Here is a 25,328-nt window from a genome sequence, read left to right as displayed (position 1 = left end):
AAACTTTCTAAATAAATAAATAAATAAATGCTAGACTCACAGAGACACCCTTGCTCTACGGCGCAAAGGTGTCTCTGTGGCGCGCAGCAGCTGATTTCAGCACCGGCGCTATGAAAAGGAGAGAAGAGTGCCATATTTCAGTAAATATGGCGCTCTCCTCCTCTCTCCTTTTCAGAGCGCGGCATTTGCGGCTGCTGCGCTGCTCTGCATGAGTAAAGGGTAGATCTGGCCCTGAGTCTCCAGAAGGTAGATCCCTACCATACTCTTGTTGTGCTGCTCTCTGAAGCCAGTATAATGCCATAATATCAAATTAAAAAAACTCTTCTACCAAAATATAGCAGCCAGAATATCAATGAAAAATATATGATGCAGACAAGTATGGGTAGGAACCACCTGTGTGTACATTGATGATACATATATCTTCAAGGTACAATGGATGTGTAAATCAATTCCTACCTATATGTATGTTTTAACCTCGCGATCATTTTGTAGTCCACAGTCTGGAAAATATTTTTGCAGTGCCAAATATTTGTGCTCTGTATTCTGACATACATTCCCGAGGCCTGACTTGCCTGACTTACCTGACTTCGAGGAGGGCAGTGATGTGACCTCCATGTGTCAATGCACCTCGAATGTTGTCTCTAAAGCATGCATTTTATGATGTTGCCTACAGAATTTTATTAATGAAATAAATACATCAAAGTCTATATTTGGAAGGGTTCCAGATGTCCAGCACTGCTAGAACCGTTTCTTAAATGGTGAGCACCGGGGTGGAATAAAGACTTCATTGACCATGAGAAGCATGTGGAACTCCGAGAACAACACATTGCTATAGTTATAATGAGACAGTAGGTCAGGATACCTTTCTGTAGAGACCATGTACATCTTGAATCTAATGGAAAAGGGGCCTCCCTGCAGTGCATAATTTGAGCCGATGGTTTACATTGCTCAGCACCGGCACTTAGTTGTCAACACCAGCACTTGTGACAGTCTGCCAAAAAGGTGGCACTGTCTGACATGACAACAACAACAGTCAATTTTTAATTAGGAACCCATTAACCCCTTCACTGCGGGGCAAATTCCGCCGCGGTGCGAGGGGGCGGGGTTGGGCATGGTGCTCCCGTACTCAGGACGGCTCCCGGTCGTCATAAATCACAGTGGGCATGTGCTCATGACGACCGGGAGCCGTTCAAACTCCGCCCACTGATTAACCTGCACAGGCAGGGAATTAATACCGTGTGGGCGGAGCGGCAACGTTCAGACCGCTCCCGGCCGTCATGAGCACACGCCTACTGTGACTCATGACGGCCAGGAGCCGTCATGAGCACTTAGCGAGTTAAAAATGGCTATTACCGTCCACCCAACCCATTCCTATAGCTTTGGTGCTTGGAATAGTCCGAATTGTCATACTTGTAGGAGTGTGATGGTTAGTAGTTGTGTTGTTTCTACCATTGGTAGCATGGCGGGGCAATGTGAGGTGCGAGGTGACAGGAGCCCTAGAATCTGTTTTTTGTTGTTGTTTTTTTTTTACAAATTAAGCACTGCTCCGTAGTGGTTATGGCAGCACCTCTGCAGTCATGAGAACTGTCATAATGGCGATGCATTGGGCTACTGACACTTCTGGAACCCGGTGCCACTGCACCTGCTACTCCTCTGCTGTCAGATTGGCCAAACTCATACAATCCGGAGCTGAGAACCGGAAACGAACGTGCTCTCTGCTTTTCCCGCGCTGCGGGGCTCTTTGCCAACTCCCTCCTGGCGTATTAAAAAAAAGTCAAATATTGCTTGGAGCACGAAATGCACCGAGGAATCGTCTGGGGGGTGCCAGGGCCCTGATTTTAATTAAAAAGTCGGTGTGTCATCCTGACTGCTGTGCCGCCACTGTCGGGCTCGCGCGCCTGGCTCCCCATCTCCGGGGAGACCGGAGATCAGTCAACGCAGGTTGAAGCAGAGTTTAAACTGTGTTCTCGGCTTTGACATCAAACACGGCAATCCCCTGTCTTACAAAATACAGAGCTCACCAACGCATTCTTTTTGGTGAGGACAATGTCGAACTAGGAGGACGTAAGCGCTGCGTCCTCCAGGAGTAAGGAGCGCGTGCTGAGAATACTGCAGCCTGCACTTCCGCCCTTTCGTGCAATGCGAGGTGCTGTGCATTACAATGAGGGAGCCTCGTGTAAATACAAGCTTATTTACAAGCCTCTTGCGCCACTTTTGCGTCACTTTCCCCATGTTAAAAATGACGCAAAAGTGGCGCAAGGGGCTTGTAAATCTGCCCCACTGGTTAACACTCCTGTACCTGTATAAAATCTGCTCCACCTTTTAAACAGGGCAGAGGGTTTCGACCTACAGATCATCTTCTACAGCAGCGACACCTAGTGGACGTACATAATCATCAGTCTTCACTGATCGACATCTGAGGCAATGTGCGTGGCCAAGGCCAGAACTGGCACCTGGAGAACAAGGTTCGAGTACAGGTGTCGGCTCAACATCCTGTGATGCCGGGCAAATAAATCACTTAAAATTTCCGCACCTAAACAATTAATTTCTGAAATGTAATCTGCTGCTCTCGTAAGGCGCTCTAATTCCATTGGGCATTCATGCATGATTGAGGCACATTGTGATGAGAGCTTGGCGAGTGGCTCAGTTCTGAGATATCAGTGAATGCTTTAGGGAAGGATAGAGGTACGTTCTGAGAGTACTGAGGATATCTTACTCCTGTACACGATGTGGATCACCATAGAGGTGCAGTCTAAGAGCTCTGTGTGTGTCTCTGTGCTGAGATATCAGTGCACGCTGAAGACGAGGACAAAAGTACAATCTGAGAGCTCAGTGGTAACAGTGCATGGTACAGAACAGGTCCGAGGTGCACAGTGAGAGCTCTCTATATGCATCAGTACTGAGTTTTAATTTCATGCTACAGGGAAAGACAGAGAGATACGTTAAGAGAGTTTGTACATGTATCCAGAGGGGCTTTGTGGCATATGGATGCATCTATGCAGAGATATCAGTGAATGCTAAAGTGTAGGGCAGTCAGACACTGAGTGCTCCATGCTTGTTTCCGGTCCAGGGAGGACCTGGCTTCGTAGTTCGGGCTGTGCCCATGAGGCACAGGGTCAAGACTGATTTACATAAGGCCAGGTCTAAACTGGGGTGGCATGGTGAGCAAAAGAATGATGGATTTAACCCAGATCTCTCGACTAGGGGTGAATATTTTGATTTGTTCTGCATTCCGTCCATCAATAGTGTGTCTTTTGCTGTCTTGCCCTAAGTGCACCGGGTATGCCCAGACGTGGGTCCCGGGCTCACTGTGACCCTGGATTCAAGCTATTGTGGCTGAAGAGAGGTGAAACCCTGAAACCAGTCCTAGAATGCTTGTTTCCGGTCCAGGGAGGACCTGGCTTGGCAGTTCAGGCTTTTTTTTAAAGAAATCGCAAATTACCACCAACTTGAAGTTGGTGGTAATTTGCGATTCCTTAAGGCAATATCGCAATTTGCAATGCCTACTAGCATAGCATTTAGGGAATCGCAAATTGCAATTCCCTAAATGCTTGCGCGAAATAAGGAATTGCAATTTTAGTGATTCCTTATTTTGTGAGTAGGTATTTGCCTTTCTACATTGGACAGGGCGGAATTGCGATCGCAAACACCGAAATTCGCAGAATTTCAGCGTTTGCGATCACAATTGGGCTTCCTACATCTGGCCCAAAGTTTGTTATAAAAAAAACAAAGTGGCATGCATATTTACAGTTCTCCCAACCCCCCCTATTGTTCCATATTCTAGCACTCACTTCATCTCTCCAGCACTCCATCATCCAAGGCCGCCAGCTTGCTCTTTGATCAGCAAGCCTTAGATGAAAAGCGTCAAAGTTTTAAACATAGACAAAGAGAAAACTAGGAGGATCATCTGCAGCTCTCCTATTACAACGGTGCGAGGATCTCATCACATGATGGGTCCCCCTACTGCCCATCACAGACAGGCCTTTCTTCTTTGAGGGAGAGGTGTGGCGCCGCGGCCAGGGCGACTGACGCTGGAATCTGGGGACCACGGTTCGATCCCCGGCTCCGGCGGCAGGTTAGTCCAGCACCATGTGACTCTGGGCAATAGCTCGCTTAATCTTCCCGACGGCCCCCAGCGCCTAGAGACCCTTACGGGTGATTGTGCGCTTTACAAATGTGGACTTTACTTTAACAAAGGTGGAGGTGCCACTGATAATAGAATGGGGCCCTGCCCTACCCATTGCCTCTGAAAGCCAAGCCAATATTTACTTAATTATTAAAAGAATAATAATACAAGAGCAACAATACAAATATGTACATAGCTTGGTACAATAAAAGTAAATGAATATATAAAATGAAGCATGTTAAAAAAGCTTTGATTTGCCCAGTCTGACTGCAGAGTTTAGGAAACATCCCACATAAACTGCAAACTGCTGCATTATTTAATATTGGAAGGAAATAAAGTGCTGGTCTGCCTTTATCAAAACTGTAGATCTTTAAAACAGGAATTAGGAAGTGGCATGCGAAGAGTTAATACAATTGTAAAAAAAAACATAATGTGCAGCAGTGCCTGTGGGGAGGAGTCATCATGGGCAAAGAAGAACCAAAGTCAACGTGTATTGGCCCAATGGAAAACCGAGAAGTCTGTGTATACTTCACAGCCTGAATTTAGTCCACAAAGACTGAAGTAGACCAGTGGAAGTTTGCAGGACTGCATTTCGGTGTAATTATGGTGTTTGGAGCTCCGCAGTCTCTCTGTTGGAATTCCTATGTAGTCCATTATTATTTTTTTACCATGCCCACAAGTTATCAAGTGTGGAGTCTCATAAAGTTGTGCCTAAGTCAATAGCTACTGGTTTGATATAGCGAAGCCATGACATTTTAATAGTCAAACTCATAGCTTTGGCAGTCCGCAGTGATCCTCCGACTCATACATGCCAACATTTTGGAAGAGGAAAGTGGGAGATTAAAAAAAAATAATCGGGAGAATGTATTTCACCCATTGACTTCTACTGCAGCCTGCATAGGGTTGATTGGCATGCATAGGACTGGCAAGTGTGCTGCTGCAGGATCGGATATGAGAAATGCAAATATATGTTTTTTCCTTACCTGACAGGACCACGGAGAAAGCGTTATGGCAGGCAGATAGAGCTTGACAAAAATGTGGTGCACTGACCTGCAGGAGCATAATCTGAGTTACAAAAGACGAGTGCTTGCCGTCAGAAGCCCACCGAGGAATCAGGGGGCCTATTAGCAAGAAATAGCGATATTTATCGCTAAACATCGTTAGCGACTTTTTTTTTATCGCTGGATATTTTAGCGGAGAAAACATGCTATTAGCAACGTTTTTCTCCATTGTGCTAAAATATCCAGCGATAGCGGCAAAATGCGAGAATATCGCTGGAAATCCAGCGATATGCTCGCATTAACGCCAATGGCAGCTTAATCTGATAATCCACCCCCCATTCTCTATACAGGTAAGTCAACTTTTTAGCAGGGGTTTGTTTATAGCGATAATCGCCCTTAGCGCAATTTTTTTAATTGCTTCGCCTGCCTCGCTAATAGGCGATAGCTGTGTTAGCGACTGTTTTCAGTCGCTAACAGTTTGGGTACGCCCACTTTGCATGTCATTAGCGATAAATATCGCTGACATGCAAAGCGGGCCCCAAACCTGTAGCTATTGCCTAAAAGCTGTCGCTAACTGCTGTTAGCGACAGCTTGCTAATAGGTCGATAAAAATATCTCTGCTTTAGCGGGAAAAAGTCCAGCTAAAGCGGCGATATTGCCCTTGCTAATATGCCCCCAGGTTTTTTCATGCATGAATCGAGAAGCGGGAGACTAGCCTTAAAATTGGTAGTCTCTCACCTGAAACGGGAGGGCTGGCATGTTTGCAGACTGACAACCATAAGAGCATTGAAGCAAATTTAATAATACCCTCAGCTAGTCCATACCCTGTTCTTCATGCACAAAATAGTTCAGTAAACATCTTCTGAGAAGGTTTTATTCTGCCTGGATGGTATTGGCTCTGCAGTAGCCCCAAAGGCCAGCCTCATAGGTTAAAACTAGCATGCATTCGTGTTTATATATTTCCAGCAGAGGTAGGACTGGTATGTTGCCCAGATTCTGAGCGAAGTTAAACAGGAAGCCAACTGATTGACAGAACCTTAGAGACCTGATGGACAAGCAGAGTGACCAAGAGCTAACCGAGTCGCCGGCCAAACCTAAGTACGTAAAATGGCTAACTTTCCCAATGCTCGTCACTTTGATCTTGATGGTTGTATTTGTGAATTCTTGGGACCACAAGCTATATAAACAGTTTTGGAGAAGTTAGACTTAAGATAAAGATTCATAAAAAGGACATTATGGTCTATTAGACACTTAAAGACATTCAGGATTTGCGACAGTTGGACAGCATCTACCTAAAGAAGAGCATGTATAGGATTTGAATTCACATTTGGCATATCCTGACTATGGGCAATGCAAATTATCATTATTGCTGTGTAATGAAAACAAAATCTGGGAAAGGACTCACCCCTGCCAGACCCCCTTGTCAAGTGAGGAAAAATCTGTGCACTCCTCTCCACATATGACTAAGGTTGAGGATACTGATAGCGCAGTAATGGGCCAAAACTATAATCGCTTGTCGGCGCTAAGGCCCCATCCCTGCTATATAATAATCTTTTCTCTTGTGTCATGGATCTTTGAATTGTGTATTAGGAGTCAAGGAGCAATTTGACATTTCAAATCAATAACAATTGTAGTTCATTCAATAATGAGAGTTGTATTGTCATTTCAAAAGTTTATTTCCCATTAAGAGATTAGTAAATATCTGTTTACTTTTTATCTGTATTCAGGTAGTCCGTCAATCAATTAAATTTACAGAAATCTCATGATAAAAGAAAAGTTGGTTTGAACGAGTCAATCATCAATATCAGTTCATTAAAGAGTGTTCCATAAAGGAAATAAAGTCCCTGTTCCATACATCAGGATCAGAATTTACTTAATTAAGAACCTATAACAAGTTCTAAACCAATTGGAAAAGAGTGAAACTAGGAGCAAATAGCTTCGAAAATCAAGTTAAGTAGTAGTTCACAAAACTCAGCCGAGTCGCAGATCAGCATACAATTGCAGCAGCAAACTGCTGAATCCAAGCAAAGCCAGGTAAAGGAGGGGATCGATAGCAACAGCAGCTACCACCGCCAAGGGTCTAGATCTGGGTAAATCCGTCAAGAAAACCATAAGAGTTTTATATGCTGCCTCTACCTAGGAACATGCACTAATATAAGTCAAGAACGCATCTCAAAAACATTGTTGCCAGCTTTCTCCCCCACTTGCCAGTAGGAAGGCTGGGATCTTCGGTAAGAAAGTTCAGCTCCTCTGTTCCCATGGAAATACATGTGGATTAAACCTTTATCATGTTGTTAGCTACAGACAGTCTTGCACGGTTAGGTTCTGGAAACATCAGGCATTTTTCTCATGGGCTTTTCATAACTATTGACCTTCTATATCTCTACTTGTTTCACTGCTAGAACAATGAACTGCTAACTGAAAGATAAATCATAGTTAGGTATTACATTCTTTTAATCTACCAGACAATTATTTATTGTTTACATGCACAAGCTAGTTCATTCAGTTCTTATATGAAACATTAATAGAATAGGAAGTTCATGCAATTCAAGAATAATTGTTGCATAGTAAAATAATACTTATTAAATGAGAAACTCTGCATTTATGAACACATCCCTAAGCCTATCAAGCTAAGGTCAAGCAGCTATATAACGTTGTGCACATTTCAGCAATATCAAGCTTTTTTAACTAGCTAAAACATCTCAGGCTTTTGTCTGTGACCTACATGAATAACAATGATTACCTACTGGGAATTAACACTTTTAAACGTGTATCAGTTCAATGTTAAGTTTACAGTTTTCATGGTACATTTTAGCATACTGTATTTATTAATTGTGCACAGTAATTTTTAGACTATATGTAGTTCACCTAGAAAATCGTCCAGAGTCTGTTTTTGTTTTTCTTGTAATCCTTTGCAGTACATGTTTGGTGCTTTTCTCTTTACCATGTATCTATTTTAAAATATATATATTTTTCTGCTCCTCACCAAAGTTCTTAACATATTTATATGTTTTGGGCTAGTCATACAATGATTTTTATTTTTGTTAAGACAAATTATTTTCTGATTGAATCCCACCCCCTGCTGCTGGATATTTGACAGGAAGCATCTTCAATACTCAGACTATGTTAAATGTATGCAGTCTTACATTGTTGAATGTATCCTTAGTAATGCAAGCTTAGCTGGGCCTACAGTTATATGGGACGCATTAAAAGCCTACATTCGGGGCCAGACCCTGAGCTATGGCATTCAGCAAGGAAAAGAAGATCAACAAATTGAAGAGCAGCTTTGATCCAAGCTTCTTCAACTTGAAGTAGAGTACTCACTTAGGGGTAATGACCACACAATTTCTGATATTGTGACCCGCCTTCGAAGGATTCACCACAGTGGGCATGGTGCTCAAGAACAGGATCTGGGATGAGCCTTGTCAGAAGGCTGAGACTGAACAGGTCTTTTGCTTTGAGAACAGCGACGAAATAGGCAGTGTTCTAGCTTTTCAGATAAAGGATGGGAAGAGTCAGAGCTCTATTGTGGGGATTAAAAAGGTGTAATATAGTAAATAGTAACAAAGTAAATGGCACATGCAGGTATACTCCCGGTGTTAAAGGAATTCTACTCCACCCTCTATCGCAATACTGTTTGGTCTCAAAAGAGCTGATGAAGAGCTATCTTAACTCTGTAAGACTTAACCAATTATATATCAACAAGGAGAGAGGTAGGGAAATTCAAAGACACTCTCTTAGTCCCCGGTTAAATGTCCAACAACAAAAAAAGAGAGAGGTCTCGTCTGGTCAAGTACACGACTACCAGAAATGTGGAGCAAAAGGATAAGTGGATAGTATTGATCACAGTCACTCTAGTTGAGTGGGATCACAGTCACTCTATTTGAGTATGAAAGCCCTCACACACCGACCTAGTCAGTGTCATGCTTCATCATCGGGCCCCACCGAAGAGACCGAGTGTCTCTTCGGTGTGCTACGACGCCAGAAAGACTGCGGAGCTGGTTGTGTGGGGAGGAAGTGTTGTGAAAATTCTCAAATTAAAAGTGACTAACAGGGTATCAAAAAAACTTTAATGAGTGATCCCTAAGACACGTGTGAGTGGTATATGTGTCTGAATTTAAAAGCCAAGGTTATTAGGATTTTGTTTAAATTCAGCTAAATACCACAAATTTATTAAAATTAATCAGTCAACATGTTTCTGCCTTCAGTGTGGTATATATTCACCATGGCATTCTTCAGGACTATAACCCCGGCGGTATGGACACTCTAATAGTCCACCCTAACCTGGGGGCGTGAAAGTGAAAAGGAAAAGTGAAAAAAGTGCTTAAAAATTGGGAGAGCAATTTGCTCAATCCAAAAAACCCAAATTAGGGGTGTATCAGCACTTTAAAATTGGGCGCTACTTGCACCATGGGTCTCGGGAGGGGGGTTGGAGCGCGCTTGGCACATCGCCCTCAGCGCTCACAGCCCGCTTGGCAACCTGTTAGAACCCTCTAGACCGGACCCCGACGATCGTTGTTGGAGACTTAACCAATTGACAGAGCAGCAGCAAGAAATTCAAGATTCAGTGATTAACCAAGTGGAGATAGTGAAAGTTATTTCTTAGCTAGTGGTTGGTAAGGCTACCAACTCTGATCTCTCCCTTCAAGGCCTGCCTTCACCTTGTCTGACAACCTGTAAATATTATTTTTAAGGCGGGCTGTCACCATTGTCTATGTCATGGACACATGGGTGTGTAGTCCAGGGGTGAGGGAGAACAGAGAGGCAAACTGCCCCAGTAATTGGCAATAGTCATTCTGCATCTCTGGCGTCAGGGTAGGGGAGAGGTTGACACCTTCTGCTGACTCATCATGCTCTTGAGTAGACAGGAAGTCAGGGAGAAGCTCACTCTCCTCTTCTACTCCTTCATCTGTCACCAGAAGCATGTGGGGTTTGAGGCAGTTCCTGTGGAACACACTTAAGGGGGTTCTAGTGGTCTTGAGATCCACCAAGTAGGTTGACCCCCTTCTTCCACTCCTTTACCTCATATGGGCCAGTCCAGCGATCCTGGAGATCTCTAGTCTCCATAGGCTCTGTTACCCATATCTTCTGGCCAGGTTGAAACTCTACCAGAGTGGCCTTCTGTCATACAAGAGTTTCACAACTTCTTGACTCACCTCAAGGTTGCTTTTTGCCTTTTTTTAGAGTCGGTGCATCTGGTTGCGGAGGGCCAGCATGTGGCTTACCACATCCTGTGGGGGGTTCCTGAGAGCTTGCTCCCACCCTTTTCTCACAAGGCTATGAGGTCCCCTAACAGGGTGGCCACAGAAGAGTTCAAAGGTGCTAACTCCACTTTCTTCTGTGGTACCTCCCTGTAGGCAAAAAGAAGGCATGGCAGGAGGACGTCTGTTTACGCCTCATGGTCTCAGGTAGGGCTATTATCATGTCCTTTAGGGTCATATTGAAACTCTCCACAAGACCGCTGGTTTGTTGGGGGTGATAGGGTGTGGAGAACCTATAAGTTACCTACAATCGTCCCATGTGTACTTCATGTAGGCTGAAATGAAGTTGGTCTCGCTGTCAGACAATACCTCTTTGGGGAACCCCACATGGGAAAAATTCCCCATCAGGGCCCTGGCCACTGGAGGTGCCGTGGCCAACCTTAGAGGGTTGGCCTCCAGGTAGTGAGTGCATGGCCCACCAAGACCAGGATGAACCTGTTATCTAAGAGTGTCTTGGGGTCCAACTACGTCAATGCCTACGCTCTCAAAGGGAGTGCCAACAGTAGGTAGTGGGGTTAGGTTAGCCTTGAGCTTTTTCCCTGACTTCCCACTGGCCTGGCATGTGAGACAAGACCTACAGAATGCATCTGAGGCCGTCTTCATCTGAGGCCAATAAAAGTGGGCAAAAAGCCTTGCAAAGTTCTTGTCTTGTACCAGATGTCCAGCCAGGTATATGTCACGAGCAAACCCAGCAGGAAGGTCCTGTAACACTGGGGGAACACCAGCATGCAGGCTACCACAGGTCCAGGAACCTAAGGCTCACTGTATAGGAGGTTATTTACCCAATAGGAAAGGTGATCTCTAGAGGTATCACTTGCTGCCTGGGCCTCAGCTTGCCGCCTCCAGCCCTCTAGAGTGGAGCACTCCTTCTGTGCTTTGCAGACTTCCTCCCTGGTGGACCCACCTTTAACTTGCTAAACAATAAGCTCAAGTAGGTCACCCAGGGCAGCAATGTCCTCCTCAGTTGGCTCAGGGGCTTCCTCCTCTGGTGCCCATCAACTTCAACCATGGTAACTTTAGAGGCTATTTTCCTGTGCCCCTTTCCCCTACTCTTTTAGGCAACTGCCTGGACCATTATTCTATGCTCCAGGCACACTTGACTCTCTTCCCGGGTGGCCTCATCATAGTGTGCTCCAGATAGTTGCCTAACAGACAATCTACAGGCATGGCAGTGCTCACAGATACTTTTAGAGAACCTGAGCACCACCCCCACCCATTGAAAGGGAACCAGAGCCACTGGTAGATGACTCTCACGGTTGTCCCCAACTATGGTTTTGTGGATTGTGCTTGGGAAGACCTGCTCTGGGGACACCAGCTGACTGCTTGAGGGAGTCATGCTGGCTCCTGGGTCCCTCAGAGCCTCCACCCGGTTGCCCATTGATGGTGGCTCACCTCATGTAATTAGGAGTATTGGCGGGCATACAGGCTAGTGCCACCATTTTCTTATCCTCCAGGGAAACTAGGGTCACCTCTATCTGCTCCCCAAAGCTATCTTAGACCCCCTCCTCCCCAAACACTTCACTCGCCAATCCAGGTGATTGTCCACTAGTGGGGGGGCTGTACCCTCTTGGGACTTTTGGAGTTACCCTTGGGTGCCCATACTTGTAGCACTCTGTGCATTGGGGAACAAACATCCCTGTCTGCTTATCAAACTGGTTACCACTGTTCCTTTGCACATTGTTTTGGGGGTCTTTTGAGAACTCTATTTAATATTAGGGTTTTCTGCCTCCTCTTTCTTTTGGTGGGAATCTCTCCCTGAGACATTTTTGGACACTGTGGTGTTTGCCAAGAAGTCTCCCTCCTCAGCAAGCTGCTTGGGATCAGTTAGCTTACGGTCTACTAAGTGCTGGCACAGCTCTTAAAAACAAATAATGAGCATGTGCTCTCTCAAAATTAGATTGTAGAAACCACTGTAGTCATTAATTTTGCTGCCCACACCCAACCATGCAGTGCCTTGCTAGAGTAGTTCACTAAATCCACCCAGGATTGTTTGGGGAGCTTCTAGCTGTCCCTGAACCTTTGACTGTACTTCTCAGGGGTCAGCCCAAACTTAGCAGTACCTCGTTTGATCCCCAACCTCTAAAGTAAGAAGTGTGTCCTGCCCCATTGTAGGCATGTGTTTCCAAAATCCCCCCCTCCCCACATACTCTTCTGGGATATTACGAAACCTCAGGGCTACCTCGTAGTCAGAAAATCATTTGTCAATATCATTTCCCACTACATTACTGGGAAGTAGGTCCTTGGTGATCTGGGCTTTTTGTCTCTTTCAGACACTGCAGGCATGCTGCCACCAATGGTGGTGAAATCGTCCTGCCTTGCTTTCAGTTCCAGCTCCTTAAGGCTCCTTCCATGAGCTAAACACTACAAAGCTAGTTTCCTCTACTCCATCATAAGCTTGGCCATCCCCAGCCTGAACTCTCTCTCCTCCCTCTGTTCTGCAAGCTCCTTGGGGAAAAAACTGCTGGAAGATACACTGCTCCCTGCTGTGGCATGGTACCTCAACTAAGGTGCCAGATCATCCCCTTTCAGTGGGCTGCTGCCTCTCAGGACTGAGATCCAAACCGTCTCATTGCCTGCCATCTCATCCTCTCCTGCAGCTGCTGTAGCAAGCGGCAGGTGGACTTCAGCCCAGGCCCTCAGCACCTTTTGGAGTTCCACGTTCCTGGTGATGCTCTTAGCTGGCAGTCCCCTCTCCTAACAGAACTCCTTGAACTGGAGCACAGTGTAGGACTCCATGTTTGTCAGCTCAAACTCCATACTTGTAGAGGTGGATTTGGGCACAACAGACAGAGAGAACATTCTGAAAAAACAAAAAGGTCCATCAGAGAGTGTTTAAAGCTCCAATATGTCTCAGCTTATTTATGTGAGGTGGTAGTGTAACACAAAATGTCTGTATGCCACTACATAAGTTAAAATCCTCACTGCTGAAAACCAACGTAAGAAATTGTGTTAATGGTTAAGGGGGGTGAAGCCCTTCTACAGCAGCAACCACAATCCTGCTCAGGGTGAAGTCACAAGCAATCTCTAACGTAGCCTGTGCTGAACCCTCCTGTAGCTTGGCACAGAACAGTCACGATTACCTCAGAGGCAATGTGTAACGTGTTTATGGAACACTTAAAACAGCAAAACGGAACAAAAACACCACAAAAGGATACCACACATAGCTAGAAAACTAGAGCAGAATTTAATAAATAAAACAAGACCGAAATGACACAAATACAATCATTAGAACCTTAGATATGAATTTGTAAAGGATTTTGTGAAAATAGTACCCAAAAAAGCACAAAGTGCCAACTTCAGATATCTGGTCAGCTGGACCGGGTCCAAGTCACTCGTTCAGGCCAACCGTGATAGAGCGCAGGTCAGCTACAGTCACTAGGTTACCTTTTCAAGTTTGTGCCAAGAGTCCCATTTGTGTTGCAGAGGGCCACGTGGAGCTGGCAGAGCATTGCAGGAGTTTGTTGGCAAAGTGCACAGAGCCAGCTGGCGTCACAGGCGGATGTTGCTGCAGCTTTGCAGTGGCGGTCCCCGCAAACGGTGGATACTGCAGTGCGAAGAGTCGGGCTGACGGAGCTTCACACTGATTTGCAGTCTGAGTGACAAGTTCTTGGTGTGAACAGGCCAGTTTGCAGTTGCAAAGAGACCAAAAGCTTGATTTCCATGCTCTTGAGCCACTCCAAGTATCCAGGACTTGAGAGGCACCGCTTGGGGGTAAGGAACTCCCTGCAGCTGGGTGAAGGGGCTGATGCAGGATGTCCCTAAGGTGCAGATCAGGACACCAGCAGACTAGCCCTTGGAGTTACTCTAGGGTCCTGGGCTTACGATGAAGTGACAGGTCCAGTTCTTCCCAAGGTAAGAGGGTAGCAAGCAGCAGGCCAGTACATCATGGCATTAGGTCCTTTAGAGCAGGAGTCCATCAGAGTGGCAGTCCTTGTAGCAGCAGGGCGGTCCTTCTTCCTGGCAGTATATCCACAGGTCCAGAAGTGTACTGAAGTGGGGGGGGGTCTGAGGCCCAGTATTTATACCCAGTTGTGTCTTTGAAGTAGGGGAGAAGCTTCTGGAGGTATCCTTTTGAACTTCCCAGGCATTCTACCTTCGGCTGTCCTGGCTCCTGATTCACTTCAGGGGTTGTGCTGCCCTTTGTCTACAGGCAGAACACAGCCTAGTCAGGTGTTAGTGGAGCTGTGCCCAGCTCCTCCTTCCCATCTTTCCAGTGATGGCCATCTAGGCACAACTAAGTTCTCATTGTGTGTGGCTGTCTAGGAGTAATACACAAAGCTCAACTGTCAGCTACACCCAGTCATGTGACCAGAGACAGGTAGCAGCCACTAAATGGCTAAGGCAGGAAAATGCCAACTTTCTAAAAAATCTACTGTGTACATTCTTCTATATAGTTTTTTAATGAATTTTAAATTGTATCATCACTTGTTTTAAAACACATTAATTCGCTGTTAATTTTTTTCTTCACTACACTCACTTTCACTTTTCACACATTAATTCATTTTCTTTTGCGGGTCTGTGAACCTTTGGAATATAAATGTATGGCCCAGTCATTGATATGGTGAAGATGTGCCTTGATGGCAACTACCATATCATCCAGGACATTGGGTCCCAGTGTTTGAACCTCTGTGGTGTAAAATAAGCCATGGAATATACTGGTGACTGTCAACCAGCAAGCCTGGTGTGACTTTGATCAACCTAATTGGACACTGTACTTTTGCAAGCTGTGGGTCTGCCCAAAGAGGCATGATTGTTCACATATTAATACACTAGCCCACATGGTGATTTATGATATCCTTGAAGTTGATAGGTGTCCGACAGTACCTCACTTGCCCATTTCTGCCCTATTTTACTATCCTAGAAACCTGCAGGCAGCAAGAGCATCAGTTATACACATACTTAAGCCCTGGATACTGAAGTCTTGGTTTGAACCTCTGGGGTGCAACAGAGACCTTAGAATATACTGGTAATTGTTCACCAGTAAGCCCTGTTTGGCATTGGCCAACCTGATTGGACATTGCATTTGTGGTAGTTGTGTGCTTGCCCACAGGGGCGTAATTGTTCACATGCAATTGTAGTGACCTGCATGATGCTTTACGACATCCTATAAAATCAATAGGTATCCATTAGTAACACGTGTGCCCACTTGGGTGTTATTGTGCTATCCCTGAAGCAGCACCATATATTTAAGTGTGCCCGACTACTGGAATGTTTGCTCGATCTGCTGATGCAACTCTATTTTACCATTTTCTAGGGAGATAGTCCTCAATATTCATTGAGTTTATTGTTTATTTTAATTTTGCCTACTTCGCCTCTTGTTTTACATTGCTTATTACTATACGAATGATTCCAGCACTCTCTGTAGACACTTGCATAACTGACGTGTGTGACAATTATGATATTGGGCATCTCGTATATAACTTTTAATATGTTAACATTACTGTTACTCACTGTTTGTAAATTGGATTGTAACTATGCTGCTTTGAAAGCATGCCTGCACATTTATGGTGGTAAGCTTTGGATACAACCCAGAGTGTCGTATCTACTAAGACTGAGTATTGCAATATGATACTTACTGAGAATGACAGTAGGTAGTGGGGTAAAAAATCTGTCATAATCATTTATAATAATGAATGTTCTATATAGGTGTGCTACAGGGAACCAGGCATAGGCACAACTGTAACTATCTTATTCACTTATATACCATTTGCATGAATGTCTGAAATGTCTGCTGCAGTATGGTTGAATACTGTGGACCTGCGTGTCCCTTTTCACTGTTTACATTTGTCCCTGGATAATATATGCAAAGTAGTCTAGCCATTCAGCCTTGAGCAATGTGACAGGAATGCCAAAACGTCTTGGGAGTTTTCTTCCGTATGCTGGATTTGTATATGAACTTCACACAATAAACCTCTTATTCCACACTACTGTAAGTATGTGTATTGTCTCTTGATCACGAGGGCCTGGGCAGTGCTTTGGATATGCATGGGGAGACTCACCAGTGTGCGCACTGATATTACTAGGACTCGAGGGACAGTGAGGCCATAGGGACTATGGTATATATATTTATATATATGTATGTGTATATATATATTCACTACAAAAAATAAAGGTTACAGGGATGTTATAGTTAGGCTCAGTTATCAGTTGTACAAAACCATTGAAATGCAGCAGTCATAGTTACCTTAGATAACTGTGTGAGTGGCTCTATGGGTGGATGAGTGTGTGTGTGAGTGGCTGTGTGGGTGACTGAATGACTGTTTGAATGGCTCTATGTGTGAGTGATTGGGTGTGTAAGTGGAAGTATGGGTAGGTGATTGGCTGCTTTGCACAGTAAGTATTTGTGTGAGGGGCGGTATAGATGTGTTAGTGGGAGCATGATCAATTGTATTGATGTGCGAATGGGTATGCAAGTGGCTTTGTGGATGAGTGAGTGGATGTGTGAGTGGCTGTATGGGTGAGTGAGTAGCTCGTTTAGTAGCTGCATGTGTAAGTGAGTGGCTGTGTGGGTGAGTGAGTGATTGTGTGAGTGGCTGTGTACGTACATGAATGAGTATGTGAATGGTTGTATGGCTGTGTGAGTTAGTGTGTGAGTGGCTGTATGGGTCTGTGAGTGTGTGTTTGAGTGGTATTGTGGGTGTGTGAGTAGCTGGGTGGGTCTGTGAGTGACTGTGTGAGTGACTGGAATGATGATTGAGTGGTTGTGTGTGTGGCTGTATGAGTGAGTGAGTGAGTGAGTGAGTGAGTGAGTGAGTGAGTGAGTGAGTGAGTGAGTGTGTCAATAGTTGTATGGGTCTGTGAATGAGTATGTAAGTGGCTGAATGGGTGTGTGCGTGGGTGTATGGGAAGTTGTATGGGGTTGTGAGTAGGTATGTGAGTGGTTCTGTGAAAGATGTCATCAGTGATGTCATTAATGATGCCATCAGTGATGTCACTTACCATGCCATGAGTGTTGTAATATATGAGGTCATAAGCAGTGCATTGTGGGAGTATAATTTATAGTTAACTTAAGAAAGTATCACTTCTGAATTTCAATGGTTTTGTACGAGTGAAATCTGAGCCTAATTATAACATCCCTGTGACCTTTGTCTTTTTCAGTGAATGTTTACGTTTTTTTAATTCTATTCCCTAACTATAAAGTCCCTGTAACCTTTGGTTTGTTTCAGTGAATTTCAACATTTTTTAATGTTTTTTCTGTAACCTGTAACCTTTGTGAGTGGGTGTGTGAGTGGCTGTGTAGGTAGGATGAGTAGGTGTGTGAGTGGCTGTATGGGTCTCTAAGTGGGTGTGTGAGTGGGTTTTTGAGTGGCTGTATGGGCCTGTGAGTGGGTGTGTGAGTGACTGTATGGGTGTGTACACAACTGTGTAAGTGGGTGTCAGAGCACCTGTGTAGATCTGTGAATGGGTGTGTGAGCATCTGTGTGTCTGTGAGTGGGTGCATGAGTGTCTGAGTAGGTCTGTGACTGGATGCGTGAGTGTCTCAGTGTGTCTTTGAGTAGGTGCATAAGTGTCTGAGTGGGTGTGTGAGTGGGTACATGAGTATCTGAGTGTATCTGTGAGTGGGAGTATGAGCATCTCATTGGGTCTGTAAGTGGGTCCAACAGTGTCTGACTGGGTCTGTGAGTGGGTGCATGAGGCTCTGTGTGGGTCTGTAAGTGGGTACGTGAGTGTCTGAATGCCTCTTTCTGCTCATTGCTGACCTTTATTTTGCCTCTTCCTGCTCATTTCTGATCTCTATTTAGCCCCTTTCTGCTTGTTTCTGACCTTTATTTTGCCTTTTACTGCTAGTTTCTGAACTCTATTTGCCATCTTTCTGCTTGTTGCTTATCTTTAGCTTACCTCCTCCTGCTCATTGCTGACCTGTATTCTGCCTCTTTCTGCTCCCTTCTGGCCTTTATTATGCCTTTTTGTGCTATAGTTAGCTCAGGTAACTGTAACTGCTGAATTTCTATGGTTGTGTGTGTGTAATCTGAGCCTAACAATAATGCCCCTGTAGCCTTTGTTTTTTTCAGTGAATTTCTATGGTTTTGTTTAATTCTATTCCCTAACTATAATGATCCTGTAGTCTTTTATTCGGTGAATTTCTACTGTTTTTTATGCTATTTCCTAACTATAACGTACCTCTAACCTTTGTTTTTTAGTAAATTTAAATTTCTTCTTTAGTAGAAATTGTACTAAAATCTTACTCATTATTTCAGTTTACTGCTGGAGGGGGATGACGTCCCCTTGCTTTGTGAGGGCCTCAGGACTAAAGTGGACTTCTTCTCCTAACCAGTAGTGTGCCAGGAGGTGCGTTTGCCGAGTGGTGGAGAAAAGGGAACATGGCCTCGGATCACCTCAACAATCCCACTGTGTGGGACTTACTGGAGGTAACAGGTGGGATAGTTGGCCCTCAAGGACCCTCAATAGCCAAGGGGACTTTATCCCCCTATTAGTGTGTGCCAGTCGGCATGTTTGCAGAGTGGTGGAGAAAGGGTGTGTTGCCTCTGACAACATCTCAGCAATCCAGCTGTATAGGACTTACTGGAGGGAACAGCAGGGGTAGTTGGTCCCCAGGGTTGTCCTTGGGGGCCAACTACCCCTCCTGCTACCTCAAGTAAGTCCCACACAGCTGGATTGCTAAGAGTACTTCGGAGTCCACCCCCCTTTCTCCCCCACCGTGCAAACATGTCTTCTTGTGCACTACTAGTGGGGAGATGAAGTCCCCCTGGCTATTGAGGGACCTTGGGGGCCACAAAGCCCTCCTGGTACCTCCTGTAAGTCCTACACAGCGGACTTCCTAAGAGCTGGTCGGAAGTCAAGCCTCCTTTCTCCACCACTCTGCAAACGCCATTACTACTTAAAAAACATAGAAATTCACTGAAAAGGCAAAGGGTTACAGGGACATTATAGTTAGGAATTAGCATTTAAAAAGCCTTTGAAGTTCACTGAAAAAAACAAAGGTTACATGGGCGCCATAGTTAGGAAATGGAATTAGAAAAAAACTTTAGAAATTCAGTGTAAAAGGCATAGGTTACAGGGACATTATAGTTAAGCTCGGGTTTCACTCGTACAGAGCCAGTGAAATCAGCAGTTATAGTTAGCTGAGCAATGCACTGCTTATGACCTCACATATTATATCACTCATGACATGGTCAGTGACATCACTCATGACATCTCAAATGTCTTCACTGATGACATCATCAGCAAAATAAATAACACACACCTCCATGAAACCTTTCATAAACCCACTCCTACACAAACATTCATAAACCCATTCACAGACCCATACCACTACTTACACACCCACTCACTAATTCCTAGATCTACACACATATCCACTCACTCACCCATACAGTCACTCATACACCCACTAACTCACAAACACAGCCTCTGACATATTCACTCTGATAGTTACTCAGACACTGAGTCACTCGCCCATAGCGCTACTCACACATCTAGTCACTGCCCATAGATTCAAACACTCAGTCACTTACCCACCCATGCAGATACACACACCGCACTCACTCACTCATACAGATACTAACATATGCTCACTCACCTATACACTCACCTCTGACACAAGCATACCCTCACCCATGGAACCTCTCTCACATTCACTCACTCACCCATACAGTCACTCATATACCCCATCACTCACCTATACTGCCTTTCACATACCCAGTTACTCACCCATATACCACTGACACATCCACTTACTCACACAGGCATACACACACTCACCTATACAGCCCCTCACACATGTACTCACTAACTCAGACAGGCACTGACTCACTCATCCATACAGGTAGTCACGCACCCTCTCACCCACCCACATAGACACTCAGAAAACATGCAGGTACTCAGACAACCAATCACTCTCCAATACAGCTACTCATGTACCCACACACTCACCCACACAGCCACTTAGACACCAACTGACAGACTATTACAGACATTCACACAAGCAGTCACTCACCCATACAGTCACTGATACACCTAATCACTCACTTATACAGTCAGTCATGTACCCACTGAATCATCCATACATGCACTCATTCAACCATTGATTACCAATACACCTTGGTATATATTTAACACATACACTTTTTTAAAACACTCACAGTCACTGGATAAAGTCATTATTGATGTAATTTGATATGTCATGAGTGATGTCACTGACCATGTCAAGAGTGATGTATCGTGAGGTCTTAAGCAGTGCTTTGCCGGGGCACGAGTAATAATTAGCTCAGCTAACTATAACTGCTGAATTTCACTGGCTTTGTATAATGAAATCTGAGCCTAACTATAACGTCCCTGTAACCTTTGTTATTTTTCAGTGAATATACATAACAGAGAACTCTGGGTAGTTTCTTCTAAGTTTAGGTGGAGAGTCACTCTTGTATAGAGAACCCTCAACAACAGCGACACTCTAAATTTGCTCACCTCAAATGTCTGCTTTTCAAAATCTTTAAGCAGAGGATTAGCACAGTGCGATCCATACTGAGGTTGAAAGAGACAAAGTATTTTGCCATTTCTACAGCAAAGGTTTTAAGCATAGGATTAGCACAGTGCCATCCATGCTGAGCTGTAAAATAACAAAAGACTTTTACTAATCCAGGCACAGTATTACACCTATGCATTGGTAAAATACCAACCAAGCCCATCTGAAATGAATAAAAGCAACTTATGACACGTTTTTGCTATCATTATATCTCTTTATAAAGGTTTAGCTTTGTCCAGACACAAGGGCATTCCCAGTATAAGTCAAAACAATACCCTTTCAGGCATAGAGTGATGCATAAATTATGCAAAAAAGAAGCAGAGAACTCTGGATAACATCCAAGTTCAGGTGGAGAGCAGCTCTTGTATAGAGCACCAACAACATCAGTGGCACTCTAAATTTGCTCACCTCAAATGTCTGCTTTTCTATCAAAATCTTTAACCATAGGATTAGCACAGTGCCATCCACACCAAGAAAGAAACGGACAAAGTATTTTGCCATTTCTACAGCAACGTTTTAAAGCATAGGATTAGCACAGTGCCATCCATGCTGAGCTGTAAAATAACAAAAGCCTTTTACCCCTCCAGGCACAGTAATACAGCTACATGAAAAGCTACATAAAAAGCCATCTTCATCTGTTGTGTCATTAAGATTTTTCTTCCACCCACTACAGAATACAGCAAGGGGCAATGGGTAAGCCACTTCTGTCATTGGCTAACTTCATAGTGAGTGGCGGCATTTTGATATTTCCCAAAAAGCACATTTGCAGTTTTGCACAAAATAGTTCCCTTCAGTGCCATGGACAACTATGGCAAAATTTTCATTTGAGACTAAAAACGTTGGGTTTTTTTTCTCAATATTGGGAGGGCTCAGCAAGCTGCACAGCGTTTTATAAAAAACATGGCAAAACTAAATAAGCATTGGCAAAGCCAATAGGCTGGGTGCCAACGCCAGACTAACTTGCTTTGACAGAGACTGTAGGATGTCTCAGCTCTGCCACCTACACTGCATACTCATTTTCTGGGCGGTGGCTTTCATTAACTACCTTGTGCCTTTTGGTTTGCTCCTTGCGCACAACCCCCTTTTTGGGACTGACATCGGTTTTGCCAGTTGATGAATCTTACATTCCTGCTGATGTAGGATAACGTTTTGAAAACATTGAGGCATTTTACAAATTAGAGCGGTGTGACATCCTTCCCATCAACACCAATGTTTCTTGCCACCCTTTACCAGCAGAGAGGCCAGCAGATACTGAATACAGAACTCACCACACATTGAGCATTATTGTTATCATAAACATAAGAAACTGCAATGGAACCCATTTCATGTTCCCCTCAAGGACATTTAAGGAAAGGTACGACCTACAAGGGAATAGAGCCATTGGTAAATCTGTCTGGTTTCATTCCTTGCCTCTGCCACCGGGGCTTTATGAATTTCGTTTGAATGTTTTATGTTGCAATATTAATGTGTAATTATCTTTCATTCTTTCATTTTTTTCTGTTTGTTGCATACACCATGTAATGAGTTGCCCACAGATGCAAGAAGAGATCTTTGAATGGGTAAAACAGAGTGCACTGCTGTAAGTAAAGTGTGGAAGAAGACTTGTGGGGGAGGATGGTTAAACATTTTAAGCAACATCTGCTGGCAGACAGGGGAAATGAGAACTTATCAGATATTCTCATAAGTTTCTGTATTCACAAACAAAGGAACACATCTACAGCTGTAGCTTTACTCCTTGGTTTGGAGAAGATTTCAAATTTTTGGAACACGCAAAGATATCCAGGTGGCACAGTTTCACAGGAGTACTCACAGTGGTAAGCAGATACACATGCGTAATTGTACTCGCCGCACAATTTAACGTATGAAAGTGCTTTCCAAAAGGGCATTTGCACATGCTACCTGTATTTTTATTTTTTCCCATGAAGAAATTAGTTTTTCCCGTAGAGAAACCTTCCACCGCACTTCCAATAAATCGGGGGGTCTTTTTTCCCATTCCCATGCTGGAAATTGATTTACTCCAGCACCTGGCTGTTTAATGTGCTCCCAGTTTGCCTGCCATGTGCATTTATTTCAGTGATTTTCATTTATTTTCAGGTTGAAGTGGGCGGATCGGAGGGGCACGGCGTGCCCATACTTTTTTAATTCAAGGAAAACCGTTCCCCTACTTTTCGTGAAAAAACACCCGTCCCGGGACGGTTAATTCCAGATCGGATTGTGAAAGAGGCCATTCGGCCGGTGCAGAGGCCAATTGGTTGAGGATAGCTGTGAGCCGTTTTTTCCCCACCTACTTTGCAGGATGTTAGAGACTGTTAGAATGATAATGGACCCATGGAGCAATGACAACAGGCCGGTCGCCATCTCCCGCCCCGTCTGAAGGCACAAGGGGGCGGCTCTCCACGGGAGAGCAGCAGAGCTCTCTCTCTCTCTGCCTTACGATGGGGAGAGAGTCGAGGCGATGCCAGGCTTCAGGAAAGTGACTTCAGTGCAGGGTGACAGAACACAGCATTTGTCCCCACTCCCTGGTCGCAGATAATCATTTTTAGGGCTCGTGGCGTTAACCGCGCGAAGCGCGGTCTCGCCAAAGACCCTATTGTCAGCGAGTCTGCTTTCCAGGAGAGGGGACAGGAGCTGGCCGCGCGCTCGGAATTGAGCGGGCCACGTGCACGTGAACGCCCTCGCTGTGGCCAGCTCCTGTCTCCTCTCCTGGAAAGCTGCCACACCTCCACGCATGCGCACAAACAGAGACACGCACACGCGCGCACCTACACACACGCACGCACACACACATACAGAGACACCCCCCCCCCGCCGCCACCGCACACATACACACACAAGCGTGCCACCCCCTCCCCCTCCAACTAAGCCCCACTTACCGGCTTTGTGGACTTCTGCAGACTCCGCGGGGCTCTCCCTCGGGCATGGGAGCCCCGCGTCACCATTACTGCTTCTCTGGCCATCCGTGGGCGCGTGCGCGGGCTTCCGAAGGCGGAAGTCCCGCCCCACGTAAGGTTTCGTACAGCTCTTGGCAGGAAACTCGATGATTGGCGGAGTTTCGTGCAGTTGGAGAGAGGAAGCACTGTGGACTGGAGCTCAGCCGAGGTTTTTAGTGCTTATAATATATGATATTAATATTCCAGGTGTATTAGTGAAGCTTGTGTCATTATTTCCAACCCACTGGGGCAGCGCAGCTTGCTGTAATCATGCAAAGTAAATACCAATTATAAAGATTTAAATGGAAATTAGTGGGAGCGAGATGGCCGCGCCTGCCGTTTCTCATGTCCTCCTCGGAGGGCAGCTTGTCAGGGCGGATTAGGACGCGGGGCTGCAGCCGGGCCGCTCAGGCGGGTACGAGGGGCGTGCAGTGTGCAGGAGCTAGAAAGGGGACTGTGGTGTGTGTGCAGGGACCCCCCCCATAGTTCTCTGAGCTGCTGGTCACATCTCCAGTCATCCCCCCACCTTTTTACGCCGGCTCTTTGCTTGCTGATATTTTGGAGAGTACTGGTTTAAAATGCAAGACCACAAGTTGCAGAATGCAAACATCTTTTGAATATGAAGCCGGGACTTTTTGAAAATGCCCTTTGGCGGTAAGGTCATGTTCCGAGGCGTGTGAGGGTGAGGCGAGTGAGGGAGAGTGTGAGTGTAAGGGTTGAGCATGCCAGGGCTGTGCACCCCAAGGGATAACTCTTCAGATTGTCTGTCTCAGCCTATGAGAGATGAGTGACCTTTGAGATCGCACAAACATTTAAAGTTCTGTATCTTGAGGAATAGCTCTGCTGCATCAACCCCGACCCTGCAGGTTTGCGAACCACAAGCGCTGCAGTACTTACTCTCTGCCGTGCCGTGGTTCTTGCCCTGAACCGAAAGTTGTTTCTTTCTTATCTTTTAGCAGCAGTTTAAAATATTGTTTGCATCCAGGATTATTGAGTGCTTTCCGCTCACCCCTGTGGTGCGTCAGAGGGCCAGTGATGGAGGAATCACAGTGGAGAGCTCCCCAGCCATTCACCGCATGCCACACACCACGCGTGCCTGTGCCCTGCACTCCTTTGGCTGTATTTTTGGAGCGGTGCCACAGGCTATCGTCCTGGTGCCCCTTTACTGTCCCACCACTGACTTCTGCAGCAGCCTCCAGCGTCAACTTATCACTACCAACAAACGATTACACCCAGGGTCTGGGACCCTGGAGCAAATTGAATCAAGCACTCAAAAGAATAGGGGGGAGGAATTCATTTGAAAAGACTACAAGAAGTATACAACTTTAAAGACGGATTAAAATTGAATATAAAGCATGTTAGGGTTAAAATGTGCACTTCTGTTACATCATGAAACCTGACTAAGGGTGGCAAATCGAAAGCCATTAAATGCATAGTTTGTAATAATGAAGTTGAGGCCCAGTCCACAAGTTAATTAACAGAAGGGTGGTACCCAAATATTGAAGATCGAGGTGTTGAAATGAGTAC

The sequence above is a fragment of the Lissotriton helveticus genome, chromosome 10 (genome assembly GCF_964261635.1).
Source record: "Lissotriton helveticus chromosome 10, aLisHel1.1, whole genome shotgun sequence".
Classification (NCBI taxonomy): domain Eukaryota; kingdom Metazoa; phylum Chordata; class Amphibia; order Caudata; family Salamandridae; genus Lissotriton; species Lissotriton helveticus.
This window is presented reverse-complemented; position numbering follows the sequence as displayed.